This window comes from Mugil cephalus, chromosome 3 (assembly GCF_022458985.1).
Source record: "Mugil cephalus isolate CIBA_MC_2020 chromosome 3, CIBA_Mcephalus_1.1, whole genome shotgun sequence".
In the NCBI taxonomy this organism is placed as follows: Eukaryota; Metazoa; Chordata; class Actinopteri; order Mugiliformes; family Mugilidae; genus Mugil; species Mugil cephalus.
This window is the reverse complement of record NC_061772.1, coordinates 29,861,217-29,883,286: the sequence shown is the minus strand read 5'-3', so window position 1 is coordinate 29,883,286 and position 22,070 is coordinate 29,861,217. Positions and strand designations below refer to the sequence as shown.

The 22,070-nt window shown below is 45.0% G+C and overlaps 1 protein-coding gene across 9 annotated transcripts in view; it reads left to right on the top strand.

Annotated features, from left to right (window-relative positions):
• Positions 1-22,070, top strand: part of LOC125005037 (serine/threonine-protein kinase BRSK2-like) — a 116,804-nt gene that overhangs the window by 816 nt on the left and 93,918 nt on the right. The gene's annotated exons all lie outside the window — the stretch shown is intronic.

Below are 22,070 nucleotides of genomic sequence, written 5' to 3'. Positions count from 1 at the left end.
CCCTTGTGATTTTTCTTGTCTTTGATTCTGGCATCTGTCACATGGGCCCCGCTCTGAGGCTGCTGCTCTCTGCAGAAGAGGCAGTGATGCTGCACTGTCCGGTCCCTGCACACACACACACACACACACACACACACACACACACACACACACACACACATACTGTACTGCAGCTGTAACCTCTCTCAGTTTTGACTGTGCTGGTGCAGCGTGTTGTCTCTTTCTTTGGTGGTTTATATGTTGTAATCCTGTGCTGCATGTGTGTTACTGTGTGTGTGTGTGTGTGTGTGTGTGTTAATGTCTACAGCTGCATCGTCAAGGTCTTCATGAGTCATTCCGGGGACTGTTTCAGAGCTCTTGCCTATAGGTGTCGGTGTGCGATTCTTGTGCGTTGCTATGTCTTGTCCTCAGTCCGGCTGCAGGTCAGAACGCTGAAATCTACCAGCGTTAGTTTTGTTCGGGGTCAAAATGCAGCCAAAGAATCTCGGGGCCCTCTGTGAACCTCCAGCCTTGTGCCAGTCGTCTGTCTGTAGTCAGTGCAGCTTTACTGTAACGCCAGCTCAGGTCTCAGACGCCCCCCTCCCACCATCTGCGATCATCTGGGTTTCTCCCTCCGGTTCCAGCAGGTAGACTGAATCCCTCGGCAGGTGAATAATTCATAACCAGCAAATTAGCTGGATGCAGGATTAGTAACATTGCAGTTAATCACACGGTTCTTCTACTTCAGCGGATTCAGTGGAGCTGCAGCAGTGTGCATGCAGGTCACTACTCTGATCTGATCTGATCTGACCTGCAGAGACGTTTAAGAGAATTAAACATTGATTTCTAAACTAGTCCCATCGGTGGCATCACTTCTCTTTTCTCTCCTATAAACACCTGCTATCTGGATCATTTCAGTTCAGGCCTTCAGCAGCTCTGATTGTTCCCCTACAGGCCTGAGATACGTGGAAAGAGCTTGTGTGCAGCTCTCAAACTTCTCACTGAATTCTGGCATTTAATTGTCTATATCTCTTCTAAACTGGAGGCTGCAGTAAAGGTTTCAGTCACGGTGGATCTGACTCTTTTCAGGAAAAGCATAAACTATTTCTGCTGTAGTTCACGTTGAGTTTTTTTTCTTAAATGTTGAATCGTATTTGAAATGGGAAACGTGGGCTGTGATCTGTGCATTTATAGCAACTATAAACTAAATATAATATCTAAGAAGTGACATGTTTGAAGTAGGTCTCACTTTTCTGCATTTGAACTCGGCATGGTGTTGGGACTGAGGTTAAGAACATCCGCTGTTGACCCTGTTGACTGGTTTTCAGTGGAGGCAGCTGCACAAATTGTCACGTATCAGTTTGACAACGACAGCTTCTCATTTAAATCTCTCGTCTCCAGCTCTGAGTCGGACACATGCTTGAACTTCCTGTTATCTGACTGGAAGGACGCTGGTTTGCTTCTGCCCGACTGTGCGGGTGTTTGAGGATCTGGAGAAGGTTGCTGAGTGCACATGTTAGAGATGTAGCAGTCGTGTGCGGAGATGAGAGTGTGTTGGTGTGGTGAGGGGTGATAGTCTGTCTGTGATCTAAACGCTCCGGTGCTGAGCTGGCAGACGGGGAAGTCTGTACATCGTTTATCGTCCTACACCAGGGCAGGACAAGCCCACGCTGCTACGTACTTTCAGTGTGTGTGTTCGGTTTGTGTTCGTGGGAAACACAGACGTCTCTGAGGGAGTTCACTGATAGTGTACTTCAAATACCTGACTATGAACTGATCCGTGATTTGATTTTGAAAGCGCAAAGTCCAATAAATAGCCAGGACTCGTTTTAAAGATTTAATTAACCACAAGACTCTAATTTCTTCTTAATCTACTACATTGTTTTCCTATAATTAAGAAACATCATTAGGTCTTTGAGTTGTGAGGGTCCTGACGTTCCACCAGAATTGGCCACGTGCCATCATAGTATTTACAGATCGATTCATTTCTAGTCTGATGAATAACGTTTAAATGGCTGCACCAAGTTTTACCGTCATTTTTATGAGTGTACGATGAACGTACATGTTTCAGTGCCAATACTAAAACAGAGTTTTTTTTCTGGACCTCTCAGTAGAATCAACCTTTTGTAGAAAAGAAACCAAAGTCAAACTGGAAAATATCTGGATTTAGATCAGGATCTGTGAATAAAACAAACTGGATCTGAGATTCAGTTTCGGTTTTTAATACCAGGCAGCCTGATGGTGAACACTGAGGCCTCGCAGCCTAAACAGCTTGATTGTCCCAGCAGATCTTTGTGGTCTGGGGAAGTGGCTCTGGTCTCCAGGCTGGATGGAATTTGCAAAATACCAGAAAGCAATTTTATTCAGCAATAGTTATTTATTGGAAATAATAATAGTTAAATGGATATTTTCTCTCCCATGAAGATCTTTGGATTTTAATGTTCAACAAGAACCGTTTCCTTTTCCAGGAAACTTTACACGTTTCTTTGTTTTACAGATAAAAACAGTCATTCATTAAATAAGTTGTTAACATACAAAATAATGATGTGAGTAGCTTCGTTCGGCGTGTCTTTGTAAAGCAGCTGGAAGTGTGAAAGTGCCGGTTAAACGCTTCGCTGCAGTCAGCTTTTCATCACCAATGTTTTCACACTGATGTTCTACTTGTTCCTGGCGTTTATCTTTATCTCGTGTGAAGCCAAACTCCTTTAAAACTCCCACCCTGATGAATGCTTGTTCTTCTGTGGCCGGTGAAGAGCCTGCAGCTGGAACAATGTGCTCATGGTGTGTGTCTGGTGGTCCGGGCTGAATGGCGAGAGGCTGCGCTGACTCGGAACAATTAGCCGGTCTGTTTTCATGGATGTATGTATGTGTGTGTGTCTGTGAAGTGCTCCTCTTTATAAACTGCTTTCCCAGGCTCCACGTCGCGCTCGTTTTCTAAGTGTTGGCCAACAGTTGGGACGGTTGCCATGGTTTCATCTGTCCTCCTGCGACAATGGCGGCTATTTTCCTTGTTGGTGTTCTCTGCAAGACTTGGGAGACGCCAATCTTTTCCCTCTCTCTGACTTCACTGTAGCCTCACTCACGTTGTTTTTCCACCAGCTTCCTGAAGCTTGATTGTCAACAAGTAGCTGAGAGTCTCTCAATAAAAACACGTGTTAGACTCAATCCACATGAAGATGGACGTCTTCGTCTATATAATGGTAGTTTTGAAACATCTCCCATCTGATTCAAAAATAGATGGAGCTTGGAGGTGGGTGAAGCTGAGGCAGACACTTTGCCACCTGTGAGGACCTCTCATTCAAAATAGTCATAGCCTTAATTCTGCAAGAGCGAGAAGAGGAAGAAGATGTTTTGATGCTACTATGATGTGGTTGTGATTTCCAGATATTTTGAGAATGGTTGGATCGGTACCGATACAGAGCAGCTTGGATGAACGTTCAACTCATATTATAAATCGCTAAAGGGAACATGGTGCGTGCAGTAGCTTGCACAATTACCCCAGCAATGTTCATTACACAAAGAAAAAGATGAAGGCGTCAGAATCCAGAAAAATCCACGAGCGTTCGTGACTCTGAGGGAATCTAACTACACCAGGTAGACGGTGGCAGTGTTCATTTTTAATCGTCTATAACCTGGAACAGGTCTGTGAGCTCGTGTCCCAGTTGTGCTCTAATGAAAGTGTCATGTTATTGACGTGGAACATCCTAAAGACCGTGGTCCCTCGGCCCCAGTAGAAATGCCTGTGTGTGCGTGATTGTGGTGGGGGTTGTGTAGGCAGCCGGCAGAGCCCCGGCACAGATGGCCGCCTTTAGGTGGCTGAAATACAGCTTCATTATCAGCAGGTTGCAGGTGGTAACGCTCCCATCACTCTCGCTGCCTATGTATGCATATGTGTGTGTGTGTGTGTGTGTGTGTGTGTGTGGATGTATCCTGAGGATTTACAGGGTGTGTTTTTTTCCAGGCTTGTCGCTGTGTTTTATTGCTTCATTATGTTGCATTAAATGTAAAACAACGCACAAAAAATTTATGCTGCTTCATTTGCATACAGAAGAAACACCTTTACAGTCTTGTACTGAAATGTCCTGCAGTGTTAAGTTTTAGATTAAAAAAAAAATAAGAATTAGATTTTCTTTTTATTTTCTGTTTGCAGATGATGTGATGATATATATATATATGTATATATTTCAAAGGAGTTTTTATAATTTGCAGCTTTCCCATTGATGTGACATCATCATCACAGTAGTGACAATAAATACACACCAATACACACAAATCAGCCATAACATTCAGACCACCTTCCTAATATTGTGCCTTGTGGTGACTCATCACAAAATGGACATGGTCCTGTGGTGCTTGATGTGAGTTTGGGGAGGGTCTTGGGGATCATCCAGATACTGATCGTTGGACTAGGAATTAAGCCAGGTCAACACTTGTGTGTTTTCATATTTTTGAGTTGTTCCTAAAGCGTTTTTTGTGGCTGCATCCTGATGGGGATGGCTGCTGCCATCAAGGAGTGTCATTACTATGGAGTGGGGGTGTCTGCTCTGGACTAGGTGGGTGCTACATGTCTAAGTAACATCCACATGAATGAATACCAGGTCCAAAAGTTTCCCAGCAGAACATTTAATTGTCAAAAGATGGTTTAAATGTTATTCACTTCTCCTGTCAGTGGTCATAATGTTATGGCTGATCCGTGGATATACCATAACAGATTATTTTTTTCATATCATCCACCTCATGCTGCAGTTTTTTCTCTTAGTTTCTTCTACAAATCCTTGAGCAGATTTGAGCCTCGTCTTATTAAATTCAATCTTAAACACTGAGTAGTCGCTTCGAAGCTGAATGGAGGGTGGGGGTGGTGGGGGTGGTGGGGGCGCTTTAGACAAACAGTCTGCTGGGAGGTGTTCTCTGGAGGGAGGGGAGGGGATAATCAAAATTATAGCTCGTGTCAAACAGCCCCCTCCTCCTTTTCCTCTCCCCCCCTTCTTCCATACAGTACATCCCTTTGGCTCCCGCTCGCCTTCCCAGCTGAGAGCTTGGTTACCGTGGTAACCAGAGGAATGCTCTCCTCTGTTGCTGGTTGGAGGTATCCTCGCTCTACATCTCCGCGGCCCCTCTGCTCAGGCCCTGGAGGCGGGTGGGCGAGTGGGGGGTGGCGGCGTTTCGCCCGAGCCATTAAACAATGACTGAGAACCCCCCCCCCCCCATCTCCCTCCCTCTCTCTACATCTCTGCATCTATATCTGTGTTAGGTTTCCCTTACATCGGCCACCCCTCCCCTCCCCTCTTCCCTCCCCCGCTCCCCCTCCCTCCTCTCGGCTGCTGCCTCTCTCTGAGGTTGTCAGGCTAAAGCTCAGGACTATCTCTGAATTCATGCCGCTTGAATGATTCATTATTGTGAGGCAGCGCGATTTTCATCTTCGCGAGCTCGGCTAATGCCTCTCTGTCGGCCAGATTATCCACAGCTTCTTCTCACAGGACACAGATATGCACCCCCTCCCCATTCAGACAGATGCTGCCATATTCAAAACAGAGACAGGAAAGCTGTAAACAGAGCAGTGTCTAAATGTTGATTTTTTAAAAAAAAAAATTTATTTTCACGTGGTCTCAGAAGTAAAACTGTGATGTGCCTTTAATTTGGATTTCTCTACTTTAGTGTCTGGTGGAAGGTAAAGCTGGTTTCCATGATGCAGCGCAGGGAGAGACGCAGCAGACACGGAGAGGATAAGAGCGGATTTGCATGGACGCTGCTGCTAGAAGTGCTGAGAGAGTTAATGATGCAAGAAAAGAAAGAGGAAACTATTTCTGCAGATCAGATAAAGTCGGATCTTTGATAACGTGGGAAACAGGAAGAACAAAGTCTGTTTGTCGTGTCTGGGGCTCGACGGAGAGATGCTGTTGGTGTGATTCAATTAGCTGGAGTCATGCTCATCACACACAGACACATGCATATTGGGATACAGTCCTCATTTGATCCTAGGCCTTCAGCTTGCAGACTCCTGGTCTGGCCTTATTTTAGATCACCACCATCCCGACTGTTGGCTGTCGGTCATTAACAGGTCGCCCTGTGCAGCTCGGGAAGATGCTGCTGCAGAAATGCTCTGGTGGCTGAAGCTACCAGTGCAGGGATTTGTGTTTGTTTGTTTGTCTTCATAGCGTGACTTGTGTCCTGGTTTTGTGATTAAGTGAAGTCCACCAGATGTTGCAGTGTTGGCTCTATTTCGTGCACGACCCTGAAGATCTTCCAGTGTTTTCCCATCAACACCGTTTATTTTAGGGTGCAGCAGAAACATGAGGTGGTGTGAATTTAACTGCAGACGTTATTGCCTTTAGTGTGTGAGGCCTGCAGCAACATGAAAAGTCATTTGGCGACACCAGTCTGTATTTACTGTGTTTATTATTTAATGCAACTAAACATTACATCTGAACAAAAAGAATTACAATTTGTTTGTGTGACTGATGAAAATATTTGCCCTGCGTTGCTGGAAATGCTGAAAATTGTCAGTGAATTGTCGAAATCTGTCAAAAAGACCAAAATGAGTGGCATTGCTTTACTGAAGATCCTGCCAGAGTGTAAAAGTGTCAGATTTGTAACCTGATCCAGGAATATACTGAAATCTGAAAAGGTTCACTGAAAGGAAAATAATCTGAATGAATTTCTAACACACATTAGTTTAGGGAGTAGTGCACAGTTACAAAAGCAGGAAGAGAAATTAAACTGGGAATAAATTAAAATGTTGAGTAAAAATTCAAGAGCCAAAATAAACTGACCTAAAATGACCCTATTTAAAATGAAGTAGTTGCAGTTATTAAACTCATTAACCTTTCTCCACACAGCCTGTATCTGGTATATGAGCAGTTAGTCGGAATAATAGAATAAGAGATATTAGATTTCCTACAACTTTAATGGAAACCACAAGAAACTGTCACTGAAACACTAATTTCAGCTGCATAAATCTGCAGGTTATTGTCTCAAAAAATCATGATTTCCCAGAAAAAGCACCGTCTTTTAATGCCTTTTGTGTTTGCAGGTTGGCTGCACTGATCTGATTCACTATGTCTGTTTTAAATGAACGGAGATCTGGTCCACGGCGGCTTCACTCAGTCTCCCTGCATCTCGGACCTTGAAGCAAATGTAAATGTTTGTTGGTAGTTTTCGGTCACGAGCGGCTCAGAGCTGCGTCACTGGGACAGATAGATGCAGAATACAGAGTCACCCCCAGTGTCATTCATTAAAGTCACGCTGACAGTCATGACTGAAGTGTTGCTGGATGTCGAGAAAACATGATGCGTTGAGGGAGAAATCTGATCTATGAACACATCAGCTCAGATCACATAACCCGGAATATTTTCATTCATCTGCTGTTTTATCTGTTTTCTCAGTTAGAAAACTTTGGTGAATATGGATAAAATACTGAGACCACACGCTACTGGTTTTTAGTCCTTTATTTAGTGTTGGACTCTGCAGCCTGGTGTAAACATGTCCTGTCTTCCTGCTGTTGGTCTTTATGTCTGTACATAGAGATAGAGGAATGATTCCTCTGGTCTCTGGGGACTCCTCTGCTCCATTACGTCTCCTCCACGTTCATGCTCGTGTCCTGAATTTGTCTCCAGTCAATTATGTTTATTATGCACTAGGTGGAGTTTTAATCAAGTCCTGCAGCGAACGTGTTCAACTAGATAATTGTCATGTAAGTACTGCTGGTTGTTTGGTGGTTAGCCGTAAACATGTAGCGTGTTTGTGCGTCAGCGGCGTCGATATTCGATCGTGCACATGTTGAACGGCGGCGCCGCCCGCTGTTAAAGCTCCTACCTGCCTTCGGTGGCTGACTATCGAGCAGGTGCGATGCGGTTTCTGTGACGTCTGTTTGGATCAGCTGGAGGGAAATGAGGTCTGGGGGATCCTGCTGGGCTGCAGCAGCGCTACCAGGCTATATCAGTCCCAATCATCAACACTTCAGCGTGATTGCAACACCTGTTAAGATGTAGGCGCTGAGGGCACTTAGCCTGCAGCAAGGAGAGAGGGTATGTTAGCACTACGTCGACATCATCAGCACAGGCGTGCACCTAAGGAAGACGCTGTGATTAGTCTTCAGTCATAGAGGGATTCAGGTTGTTTACTTCCACCAGGAGTGATTTCTTAATTGTTTTTTTGTTGAATGACTTTGCTTTGCTTTTAGTTCATTGTCAGGTCAAACCCACCACTTAGATACGCAGCATTAGCTTTAATTAGAGGCTGGTTATGGGGGAAGAATCTACAGATGTCTCTATTTAAAACCCAACTCCCCACCAGGTTTTAATAGCCGAGGAAGACACTTGGATGAGACATAAGAAACTCTGTGATTCCAGTTGTCCTTCTGAAAGACTTTTGAACATGAACATGAACATCTGCCTGTCAGAAACTTGCATAACTAGAGTCTGTTAATGATCAGATCATTCTCAAAGACATTTCACCACTCGTCTTAGTCCAGTTGCCGTTGTTCAGCATGTTTTTTGGAAGTTTTGCCTCTGAATAGTTTAAATGGGACCATATTTGTAACTTTCAAATTGTCTTTGTTTCAGTTTGTTTGGGTGTTTTTTGTACCCAGATGATCCAGAATCTTCCCAAACATCAATATGGGAAATGGAAAAGTGGGAAGGTGAGAATAACTTTGTGAATGAAAGCAGTCGTCCTGCAGTGAAGAGAAGCTGAGAGCAGCAGAGTGGTGAGCGTAGCACGGCTGTTGTGCTACTAATAGACTAAGTGCTGTGAAATGTAAATTATGCTGAATTTACCACTTAAGTTGTCAAAGCAGGAGTCGGCTATAAAAGCCGCTAAGGATATCTGCTTGTTTCAGCGTTGCTAATAAAAAATAATGAGGAGACGTAAAAGTTAATATACCTGGGTCTTTTCCCAACTGGAAACCGCACCCAAAACGGAACAAAACCGTCGGGAGATGATCGAGGTGATCGAGGCCAACGCTCCCTGCACCTTCATGCAGACTGACGGCCACCGAGATCCTGCTTACTATCTCTCTTTAGTCCTGTCCCGCTTCCTGTCGTGTCTGATAGCCCGACTTCACATGCTGCCATATTCAACAGAGACCAATTTAAAGCTTCAATCAATAGCAGGTATTCAAACAGGAATGGCCACGGCTCCAGATAAGCCCCTTCAGGTCCCGCTGTCCTCGTCCCTCAGCCAAAAACTTAATGAAATTGAGCATAAATCCCCCTTCTCTCTCTCTCTAAAACTCTCTTTCATCCTTTTCCAAAAAGCAATCTGGACTTTCCCCCTGAGTCAGCACTTCCATCGTCCAGGAGTGGAGCTGGGGAAATTACCATTTGAAGAGCTTCTTTACCTCCCTCGCCCTCTCTCTCTGATACAGCCTCGTGCCCACGTTAGACCCTCGCTTCATTTCGTGGCAATATGGAGTTTCCAGTATCTCGTATTAGATAAATAAACCCCTGACTAGTGCATGATGGGAGGACCTCTGCTACCGAGTGATTTCACGGCAAAGAGGACACGGTCATGGATGGAAGGTCCAGTTAGCCACAAGAACTTAATGAGGTTTTTGCAATTTGCTCATTAGCATAATTGAGGAACACCAGAGATGGACTGCAGCATGACACTCTTTGCTGGTTGGCTGGTGTGTGTCCTTCCCCCCCCCCCATCTGCTTTCAAGGTGGGCCACGCAGATGGTCCGGTTTTCTGAAAGAACCGCTTCCCAGCCTCGGGAACGCCGTCCAGTCCTTCCTGATGTGTGCAGATGAGTCGCCTGCAGTCGCAGAGAAACATCCAATCATGTGGCATAATCAGATTAAAGGGCGGGAGGACGAGGCGTGAGAAACGCTGTAATACTCACTTTACTGGTAACGCTGCCAGGTATCACTGCTCCCCGGCCTGTGTGAGACGCTCGGGTCATAGAGGACACGGTGCATGTGTACATCAAGAACACTAACACATTAACCACGTCCACATGGTTCAACAGTGCATGAACTTACACTGGGCCCGTGTGTTGTGTTGCAGTCTTTCCTCTCGGCCTCTGAAACCTGCAGAGCGCTGTGAGGCTGTAGTGCTGCATTAGAGCAGAGACTGGCTGCAGCCTCTCTGCAGTAAAAACACACACACACCTATATGTTGCTGGTGTCACCCGTTTTTTTCAGAGGATGCAATGAGGGATTTAGGATTATTTGTGAAACTAATTCTGCTTTACACAGTGTTGCTTTGTTTACCGGTGTACGGGAATGTGTGTGAAGACGGATAATGCAGGTATGAATCATAGACGGTGGAAAAAATGGACGACATGTCTCCACTTCCTCCTCGCTGGTCTGACGCTAGTATCCCAGGGATACGAGCCGTCGCATCGTGGTTAGAACGAGGGTCAGTGACCCCCCCCCCCCCACCGTTCCTCTAGACTCACTGGTGATTGGTGAAGAGAAATGTTGGATTACACACTGCACTACTTTGTTTTTTCCTACTCTCATGCTCCTACATCTTGTTTTAATTGCGTCTTTAATTTTTAATTTAATTAAATTATAAAATCTAAACTTAAGGGACACTTGTACATACATCAGTATTAAATTAACCATTGACTAACAGTATTAGTATGGAGGGGGCAGAGCTTATGGCCTATGCTGCAGCCAACCACCAACCAGGGGGAGCCCCACACGCTTTAGCTCCGCTTTAGAGGAGTGTCCACTTTAATAGAGTCTGTAACACCGTAACCTGACGTTTACCTCCCCTAAAAATTGAACTGTGTGTTGCGCCAAAACCGGCCACGAGGCCGGACAAACACTACATCACGTTTACAGTGACAGTGAACAGCTGATCCACGTTTATTAGCTCCGCCTCCAACGCGAGTCGCTCGGTTCCAGTCGCCATCGCGTGAAGAACAGAGCGAACCTCAACACAGCTGACGAGCGTTTTCAGTGGCATAATTACAGAACAATGCTGACACATCACTGCACAGGTAGAAATGCTTTCACCGGCCTTATCGCCCCCCTCGGGCGTGGGGGGGGGTTTAAAGCAAAGATTTAGATGCACTGATTAATGACTTCATGCTAAATAGTTTTAAAACGATAAGCATTATTTTTAGTTGAGGTCAAAGTGGAACATACGCTGACCTTGTTCTAAGTCAAACTCAATAAAGAGTTTTGTAGAACACAGCGTAGAAAGTTGTGTTGATCCTAAACGTGCGTTTAGTCCAAAATCTCAAGATGAACATTTGCAGCTGATAAAATGTAGATACGCTCAGATTAAATGTTCCAGTTAGAAGCGGTGGAGCTCGGTCTTGTACGTACAGACAAACAGAGTCTGGGTGGTGGGTGGTCGGTGGTGGGTGATGGTCGGGCCCCGGAACCATCACCCACTGTGGAAGTGGCCTTAATCTGCTGCTAATCCATGCGTCCAGTGTAAAGAGAAGAGACGCTGATTTACACCAAACAACACGCGACGCAGAGAGACCTGCTCACGGTGGAGATGAGACCTTTAAGACACAAAGAGTTAACACGATGACACCCTCTTTAATTCTGTCCCTGTTCCAAGTGTTGTCATCTGGAACTCCACTGGAGCAACAACGGACATTTTTATTATTTCTTTGGTTTGTCAGAACTAAACAATAACAGGTCGCTGCCGCTGTGAAAGTGTTACCCTGGTAATGGAGGAGGAGGGGGGGTGACAGGAGGTCATGACCCTCATTACGCCACCTGCCAGATGGCCCAACACAACACTGTGTGTGTGTGTGTGTGTGTGTGTGTGTGTGTGTCTATGAAGGCATTAACATGAGGACAAACTAGGTGATGACACAGTGGAGACTCAGAGAAAGGGAAAGCTCTCAGGAAACTCCAGGGCCGTTCATCGTCATTCATTCGTTCATTTTCATCGATACTAAACATTGATCGCTCAGCGAATATACTTTGGTCCATTTTCATTTATTTGCATTTATTTATTCTCTTGCAATTTTTCATATAAATCAGTTCTTTCCTTTTTCTTTTTTTAATTCTAAAAGAAAAGAAAATGGAAAAAATAGTTATTTTGTTCTGTTTATATATCATGGTTTTAACTTGTTGCCTTTAGCTTGTAGCTCTGAGATCCCTGAATGAAAAGTGCCTCATAAATAAAACGTGTTATTATTATAATTATTATGTAGTCGGTATGTAAAACTGAGAAGAAGAAGTAAATATCAGACTTAATTTACTAATGTCTCCATGGTGAACACTGGTCCATCCTGTCCTCAGGCGACAGAGTCGGGGGGGGTAAGTCGGGGGGTAAACCGAGTCCCCTTACGTGACCTCGCTGATTCAGCCGTCGTCCTATCGAACTGAAAAAAAAACGCCTCCTCAGAGCTGCTGGTGATGCATGTGAACAGGACTCCATAAAATAATGAGAGAAGACAGAAACCAGTGTCTGTCATGTGCCGGTGGTTTCAGATCGGTCGGCAGGAAAAGGAAATCATTTGGAAGCTTAGACTTATTTAAAGACACAGTAAAATGACAGTTAAAGCGTCTTTAGCTTCTGTAATGGGACGTTGCAGAACTGTTGTACCTCTCTGACGTTTTTTAATCTCAATTCGTTTGACGCCCAGATATAAAGTCTGGATGGATGTGGAGAAGAGCTGCAACAAAGCGTGACACCATGTTTCACATATAAAGGAGTCAGGCTTGTTTCAACAGGAAGAAACTGGATGGAATCGTATCCCGGTCGTGTCTGTAGTTGGATGAATGGCTGTGCTGGAGGTGGAGAGGGAGGGAGGGCGGGGGAGGGTTTGCTGGGGAGGTGAGAAGGAGCACATCAGCTCCTGTGGACTCTCTGAGGAGGAAGCTGGAGACGAGGTGAGAGCCTGAGCACCAGCTAAAAATACGAGGCAGCATCTCAGAGTCGTACAGTCTTCATCAGCTCTGGACACAAGCCAGGAGACACACACACACACACACACACACACACACACACACACACACACACACACACACACACACACACACACACACACACGGGACAAAGACAAAGACGAGCCTTCAAGCAAAACTGGAACTAGAGAGGCAGGTGGGCGGGGCAGAGAAGAGGACGTATTGAAAGAGAGAGTCGGGGGGGGGTTATGCAGGGGGGAGGATGAATACGAGCTGTGGGGGAGGGGAGCTGTAAGGGGGGGATGAATATGCTCAGCTTGCAGATGAAATAAGAGTTATGAAGGAATAAAGAGAAGAACGTGAAGGAAGCAGACGTGAATGAGCTGATAATTAACAGAACATATGAACAGGCTGGAAGCAGAGAAGAAGAAAACACCGTGTGGTGATGAGCTGTGATGACACCTCGGCAGCCGTCCAAGCCTGAAAGGCAATCCAGCCCATGATGTAATCATTTGTAATTGGTCCCAACGGCTCATTAGAGCTTGATTGGCACTGTGGCGCAGCCAATTAGACACCGGGATGTGACAAAGTCACGGAGCTGGATGACGTAGGTGGACATAGAAGCTCCCTGTCGATGGAACCTGTTTTTTTTTTTTCCACAGCTGGACATGGAGATCACACACATGTCACATGACCCTGTTTCCCAGCATGCACTTCATGCAGGAGGTGCGACATGAATCCAACATTATGGGAAAAGCAGTTCAGACAAAAAGCAGAATTTTGAGTTTTGTTTTCCTTGATGAATTGTGTGTTTGTGTTGTGTTGAGATTAAATGTGATGCATCTCTGCTGGGAACATTTAGTTCTGTGCATTTTTGCTTCAGCACAAAAATGTGTCATTTGTGTTGCCACATTTTACACGATTATTAAAATTTACCTAGTGCCCCCTAAGCCCCTTTAGATTTAATGGACAAACATTCACAGACACAGATTGGTAGCAGTGTGACGAGCAGAGACAATGAAATCCACAGAGTTATAGCGATGTTAGAGGAAAAAAAAAACATTTGGAGATATGGACAAAGTAGAATTAATCTCAACTTTGAGTTAACAACCAATAGATCCGACTGATCCGGTTGTTACAACACAGATCTGCTAGAAGAGAAGAACCACATTAAACCAGATGTTAATGGTTCTAGTGAAGGTGACCCAGTGCAACACCGGAGCCAATCACAGGCGGCTAACTGCAGAAGGGGGTGTGGCAAAGCTGATTAGTACTAGAGTGATAGCACATGAACATCTGCATATACACCAATCAGCCACAACATTATGACCACTGACAGGAGGCGAAAATAAACCTTGTGACAGTTCAGTGTTCTGCTGGGAAACGTTTGTACCTGGAGTTCATTCATGTGGATGTTACTCAGACATGTAGCACCCACCTAGACTGTGACACGCTTGATCGCAAACTGATGAAGTATCTGTGGGATGATCCACAGAGGCCCCTCCCCTCAAAGGCCCCCACTAACAACATTCAGTACCATTCAATATGTGTAATGCTCGATCAGTGTAGAACACCTGATACAGAGGTTTACCTGAAGGACACACTGTCCACAACATTGGTTCCTATCACCAAAACACATCTAAATCATCTCTTGTTTGCTGCTTGTTTCCCTCGCAAACATTTGGGGTGCAGAGTATATATGGGGGTTACCAAGGCAACCAGGGCCTGCATCATCCACTGTCAGCTAGAAAGAGATGGACAACAACGAGACGACGTCCTCATATTTGGACAGATGAGCGTGCAGACGTAGATGATTCTCACAGTCACTGTTTGGATCACGGTTCTGTACTAAACAGCTCAGGATGAATAAATGTCCCGTTGGCCTGAAGTTCCACATGCCCCGCTGCCCTAGGACCTCCACACCTACAGTTCCCTCTGTTAATGTTCACTGTTGGTTTTTAACTATGAAGCTAATCGTGCTTCGTGACTAATCGCAGCATTTAGTTTAATAGACTTCAGTTGTGCCGCTGTGCAGCGACTGTTTATTGGAGTGGCTGCTGCCCATCTGTCTTCACACTTTCTCTGTCTGTGCCAGCTGCTGCCTGCATTCAGTCCGGCCAGAAGAGGCGGCTTCCTGCTGCCCATTGATGCTCCTCGACGCGAGGTCAGGCCTAATTGGCCGGAGTCCTATCTGTCCCACAATGAGGGCCTTTGAATGTGAAAGCTGCGATTAAGTTGTGGCTGTTTAGCTTTAATCTGCACAAAGGGGGGGACTCTCCAAAGCTCTCAGCGGCTTCGAGTGGCCTTAATGCTTCTTTGTTTACTCTGACGGTCTCCGCTCCAGTTTGACTCGGCACCGGCCATCTGAACAGGGGATGATGTTTCTGTCATCTGTTCGGACAGAAAAAAAACACAATGTCCAAAATAGACGTTCCAGTCAAGTTCCTTTGCCCCCGATGCTTTAATATGTACAGTATCAGCTGATCTAGGTCCCGATCTGATCTTAAAAGTCCTTGAGTTGGTCTCCTTTGGATTCCTAAAGTCTTCCCTTGTCTTCTCCTAGAGTGGATTCGGTCCAGTAATGTTTCAGTCAGAGTTAATGTGGAGAGGGGAGCTCGTACCTTGTGTTCTGAACGTCATATACTCATATTGAAGCACATACGTAGCAGTAAAAAAAAGAAAGGAAAGTCTGTTTGGATCTCAATGGGCAGCGATGCTGTGCAACTTTGTGCCGGAGATGCAGCAGAGGAGATGGATGGAAGCGAGGGAGATTGATAAAGAGAGACAGCGGGTTAAAGATGGGCCAGTGTCTCTGCACTCATATATTTGTCAGGGCAGGATCGAGGCGAGAGCGCGATGGATGCGAGGATGAACCGGCGGCCGCGTGTGAGGGATGAGAGCTGCTGGCCTCGTCGACGGTCCGCCTCGGCCCTCGCTGTCAGGCGTGATGAAACATTCAGTCCAGCTCAGCCTCCAGCAGACTGAAGAGCGCCCTCCCGCAAATACAGACTGTCACAGCCCATAGATTTGTCACTATGTGGGAAACATTAAGTACAGAGGGACATTTGGGAAGTAACTAACCTGCACTTCCTCAGCTGAGGGGCCCCGCGGCTCTTTAAAATAGGATTAGATGTGGAAGGCTGCTTGTTGGAGCTGATTTCCCCGGTTTGATCATTTGTCACAGCTCTCATATCGCCCTCGTCCTCTAATATTTCAGGAAATTGGAAACTTGCAGGCATCATAACAAGAAATGGCTTCTAGGATTCTGCTGCGTTTCTGCATTTCGCTCCGCGGTGTCCGCTCCTGATGAATGGCTTCGTCTGCTGCCATCAGTCAGCTGGAGTCACGGCGACGCTCAGCGCAAAACAAACTGAGAAATGAATGGAACTAACTCAGAGGGGAAACACAACTGTTTGAAATAGTGACCTACCTGGGAAGCACAGGCAGTTATGATGTTCTGTGACTGAACAGTCAAACAGTGACCGTGAATCTGCCGCTGTAAGAGCCTCTCGATGTTGTGTTACTGTGTGACGGCTTTTAGAACTGGAGACCAACCTCATTCGTTGGTGTTTGATGAGTGGTTGATTATTGGTGATGGCTGACGGCCCCGTGGTTAGTGATCTGAGCAGTTTCTATCAGGTTAATATCATTTTGATGTGTTTGGAACACGTGTCCAGTAACAAAGAGCGCCTCTCTTATCTGTCACCAGTTTTGCCTCCGGTTCCAGTTTGAAATATGCGCAACAGGATGTCTTTATTTCAGCAGTTTAATAAGGACGGATCGTTAGGACGTTTTGTTTATTGAAAGAGTTTGGACTCCTGGGTCTGGTGGCACCAGCTCCATGTACATGTCAGACATGTTTAGAGTTCTACATAGAGTTAATACCTTTAGCACCACACAGATACAGTGTCTGAGCATCAGGAGCAAGTGTAAAGTGAAAAGGAAGCTAAGATAAGATAAGAAATCTGCAGAACTTAGCTAAGCTTTGCCTAGTCATCCTTTTAGATGCGGCAACCGGTATAAATGTTTACCACTAGGCTGGATGTAACTACGCCGGTGTGCAGTACGGATTACACCAAACTATTTTACGTCCAGCTGGTGTCTAGATGCTGGCGAATCAGGTCATAATCAGTTTCTAACGGAGAGACTCCAGACAAACTTTCAGCATCAAAACCTTTGCAGTCGAGCTGGCTACCAGAAAAACTCTCTGCATCTACAACATGAAAATCAAGACAGTTGTTTTAGTGTTTGTCTGCAGATTTTCTCTTGTATTTTGTGCAGTTTACCGTGAAGCAGGCAGCAGGAAACTCTTCTTTCTTAGTGGAATATGTTTTAGTTGCTCACAGACGGCTGTTTGTTGGAAATGAAAACTGATTCTGCAATTTTTAAATTTACACCACATCTGATCTGAGTTGGTGGAGAAGTCGGTCGAGCTAAACCCAGGATGAGTCTCTCTCCTGGTCTCGTAGTTGCAGCTTGTTGGGGACGAGATGAATGTAAAGTGTTTTTCCTCGACAGGGTTTTATTTCCTCTCTGACAGATTCTAGTGTTCATGTTGCTGTGGAGTCTGTGTTCATATTGGAACATGACCTGGGAGTCAGTGCAGACAGATATGAGTTTCCCTATGTGATTATGATGTTATGGTGGCTAACACACACACACACACACACACACACACACACACACACACACACACACACACACACACAAACAGCATAATAGGATTTCTATGTCTCTTTCAGCTGTGCTCAGGCCTCCCGCCGTCTGCCACTCACTCTCTGTTGCAGTAAGCGGATATGGGTTTAGCCGCCTGCTTGACACACGAGATGAAAATATGTCGGCTTGTTTACAGTTGCATCGTTTTTTGTGTTTGTTTTTGATATTTTTTAGTGTAACAGATTCATAATCCAGCTCTACAGACAGGGCAGTTTGCAGCTGTCGCATCAGACGGACACAGAGAGATTTCTGAGCGTTGAGCCGACGTGAGCTGCATTTACATTAGATGTTTGACAGTCTAATGACTTCTCGTCCTCAGTGGATTCATATGAAGTGACAACGACGAGCCCAGATGCCAAACCAACATGTCTTCCATATGTTAACTGGTCATTTCTATCGTGTCACTTTGTGCATCGCAGCTTGAAGTTGGAGGAATTCCAGCTCCACTGGTTTTTATTTCTAATAATAGTTGTTTACGGTGAATTTATTTAGTCCCAGGTAAAAAAGCAAAGGTCTAATACGGATCCCTTTTTTACTTGTCATTCCACCTTAAAGGTTTTCACAGCGGCCAGAAGAGATGATTTCTGCTTTGCTGCACAATGAAAACCAGGTCGATATCTGAGCGTCCAGTGTTTCCTGCTGGGAGCTGCCGTCTTAATGAATTTATTTAAGCGTCTAAATGCAATTTGGCCCCAAAATGAAATGCATTAGTGTCAGCAGCAACTGAAAACTAAATCTGCAATTTGTTCTTCCGGGTGACTAATTATCCCCCTTGAATTTTCAAGTTTGTTTCAAGATGCAAAATCCATTTCATCTTTTTGGGACTGTAGATGAGACTCAGAGTTTTACCTGGTGCCGTGCAGAGAACATGGAGTCGTAGTGTTCTTCAACATTCAACATGTTTACGGTCACACGCAGTAAAACCAGCAGCTGAGGTCATGTGACGAATTTCTAACTTTGCAGAGCTCCTTTGCTCACAACAATAAATAAACATGGAAATATAAATTGTGCAAAGAACATAATGCAAAAAACATGGTGCAAGAAGCAAATACGTCAGGTCACAGGTAAACCTGCAAAGTTGTAGTTTTATCTGAATGAAACTTCGTCCCCTAAAATATTTGTTAGTTAAAGCACCGACGTTACAAGTGAGTTTCACATGACTGCATCAAACTCTGTTGCTTTAAAAGATGCAGCATTAATATGGAACGATACTCCCACAGCCAGTGTGTGTGTGTAATGTGTGTGTGTGTGCATGCTGCATGTTGTGTGTGTGGGAACCCTGTCGTCCCCTGTGGCTCCTGCCTCCCCAGCGGCAGTGATTTAGGAGCAGCCATTAGGGGCAAAGCGCCGTTAATCCGTCTGCCAGACCGGAGTGATAAAAGTTTCATTAAACCATCGATCAGCCGCCTCCGTGGCCCGTTAGGCCGAACTGGAAACACCTGCGAAAGCCTTAATATCATCATTTTTACCGAGGCAGCGGGCGAGGAAGGGAACAAAAGAAGCCGTTGCAGGTTCGCAGCCAGGACTCTTTGGAGACGGTGAATTCAGTCGTGTTCTCTTGAAAGAACATCTCAGCGTCTCAGATTGAGATGGTACAAAGTACAAAGCATCTCAGGCTGCACCGTTCTGGAAAAATGTGAATCACGATTTTTTTTTACAAAATGTTTATTCCACTGATGAACTTTAACAGAACAAAACAAAAAACATTCAAATATTCATCCAAGTAGAGAACCAAACATTGAGTTTTCCTTAGAATGTGGAGCATATCTCTTTGGGCACGAGTTTGGTTCAGGTCTGTGTGTGACTCTCGCCACGACCACCAGCGGTTTCTTCTCCATCCATTTAACTCTTTTTACCGCTGACTTCTCTTTGCTTCTCTCCCTCACTGTTTCCACACACTCAGCTGCAGACGCTTCCTCCACTGATGGAATCACGTGTTGTAATGACGCTTCACCACAGGAGGAGGGAGGAGTCAGTAGTGCTGCCTTTAGGGGCGCTTAAAAAAATCCGGGAAGAAGACGCATTTGTTTGTGATGCCGCTCGTAAAATAAAATACTTAAGAATCGTTGTGTTTCGAAATGAGATCACGTGTATGTGTGAATTTAGACTTTTCTTTAATGATTTATCATGTTGCTCTAGTACAAAGATTCATCCTTACTGAATGTTATTATTGGTGCAACTGTTTAATCATGTAACGCGAGAACGTCCTCACTAGCCCACACGTGTGTTGGGTTGATCAGTGGTTTTAGATTTGTCTTGGGTTCTTTGTCTCTATGTTAACCCTGTGATAGACTGGATAGACTCTGTTCTCTCTGAGGGAAGAACGTCTGTAGCTCATGATGTGAGTCTTCATGAAGATGAATAAATTCTCTTCATTGTCGCAAAGTAATTAAACGTTATGTTGCTACATTATATTAGTGTCTAAACAGGACTTATCCCGTACTAATGCAGGAAGTATAATGTCTGTGCAGGAGCACTTCCTGGACTCAAGTCTTTTACTTTTTTGGATGTCCTCTTTAATAGAACAAAATAATAAGTTGAATTTTTTTAGTCGGCTGCATGCCTTCATCAGGGAGACAAACTGTTTTTAAGAACAAAACGACCTCCTTATCCCTTATTCCCACGTTGCCAATCAGGAGCAACCACTTGGCAGAGGCGAAGGTTCTGGTTAAAACCCATCACCTGGTGTCCTTCTTTTTACTGCACGGGAAATATGAAACAACACGTCAAAACAGACATAAACACAAATGTGAAGGCGATGGGTTGAGAGCCAAACAGTAAGAAAACACTAAAATCAAGTTGTTCGTTGAGTCCTGGGTGTTCGGTGGCCTGAAGCTTTCTCTCTGGTTTAACTTTCTTTAAACCATCCGGTCCCACAGGTCTGTGAGGAGGTCACTGTTGTGATGTTCCGTTGCCATTGGATAGCTCATTTTTACTTTAAGGATAAATGAAAGTAAGTTAGTTATTAAATTATCAATCATTAAATGACGAACCTAACGCTGCTTCTGGGGTAAATCCACATGCTCAGAACGTTTTGTTAATCTAAAGCACTGAATACTTGTTGTCTGGTTGTTATCATGGATCTCCTCTCTGTAAACCAGAGCTGTACAGTCTGTGGATATAAAACGGCAAATGTGTGATACTGAAGGTCGGCAGTGTTAGAATCAGCAGGATATTGCTGACGGAGCGAGAAGATGCAGGAGGAACCTAATAGGCAGTTATCTGCCTGTGGGTGTCTGGTGAGATGAGTTTGGCTCCCCGGTGAGTTTCTTCATCTCCTCACAGCTGGACCCTCTCAGGGCAGATACGTCGATAGATGCTGTAAAGCGGCCGGACCGCGTTTCTACGCGCAGCCCGTTGGGTTGTTGGTTACGTGCAGGTGCAGCCGTGCTCCTGAAAAGCTGGTTGGAGGAGTATGAAAGGTCCTGTTGTTGCCTCCGTAAACGTTTGTCTCTACAGAAGCGTTCGTCCAGATTTGTCTCAGCAGTTTGTGTTTGTCCCTCACGTGTTTCAGTTGTGGAAGAGGCTGACTGGCCTGCAGAGAACCGCCTGAGGGTGAACAGGAGTCAGACCTTATCACACAACATCAGTCATGGACCAGTGAGTGAGTGGGAGCAGATTCCTGCAGACGGTTAAACATCTGGAGCGAAGCCGAGTGTGGAAGACGTGTTCAGCTCGTCTCAAGATATCGCAGACCGCTGGACTCGTTTCAGTTTTCCATTTTACGTTTCACTACTCATCCAGGTTTAAATGAGCCGTCGCATAGAGTTTAGTTATTAGAATTTTTATTTTGAAATATTGAATAGTACTTTAAACATATCGCCATCTCTCGCCTCCCACTGATCCCACCCTCACAGCTCAGAGACACATTAACACATTAACACCCACACAAATGAAATAAAGACGTAGCCCTGCCGTTTAGAAGGGGAAACCTCGAAGACCAGACCTGACAGACCAGCATCATAACACTGATGTTCTGGTGTCTATATTCTTTTGGCTTTATTCATGGTTATTTTATGTCTACGTCTATTTCTTGTTGTGCTTTCAGACGCTCTTTTCCTAGTGTTTCATTTTAAAATCCTGTGATCTCATTTCCTTCCACGTCTTATTCTCAGCCCTCATCATTATCACCGTCGCCCTCTGGGCCAAGCAGCCCGTCCTGCAGTCACACATCTGTAATGAATAAATGATAACATATTCTCAGTGAGACCAGTTCCCCCTGGAGCTGCTGCTGCTGCTGCTGCTGCATGTTCTCCACATTCAAAGCTCACGTGCTGGTAATGAAACCGGTTTCTATGGCCGTCCTCTTTACTGTTGTTTTAATCTTTAATCCGCCCACAACACAATTATATGAATTTAACTCCTGGCCCGGATATCTGCAGAGATACTCGTCATGAACCGGTCGCCTCTGGTCTCGTTGGCTGATTTCGGGGCTCGCCGAGGACTCGAGTGCTTCAGGCGGCAATAAAAGAGATTTTCCGCCTGAGATGTTGAATGAAATGATATCATAGCTCTGTGTTAAATGAGAACAATGAAATGAGCCTTTCATTC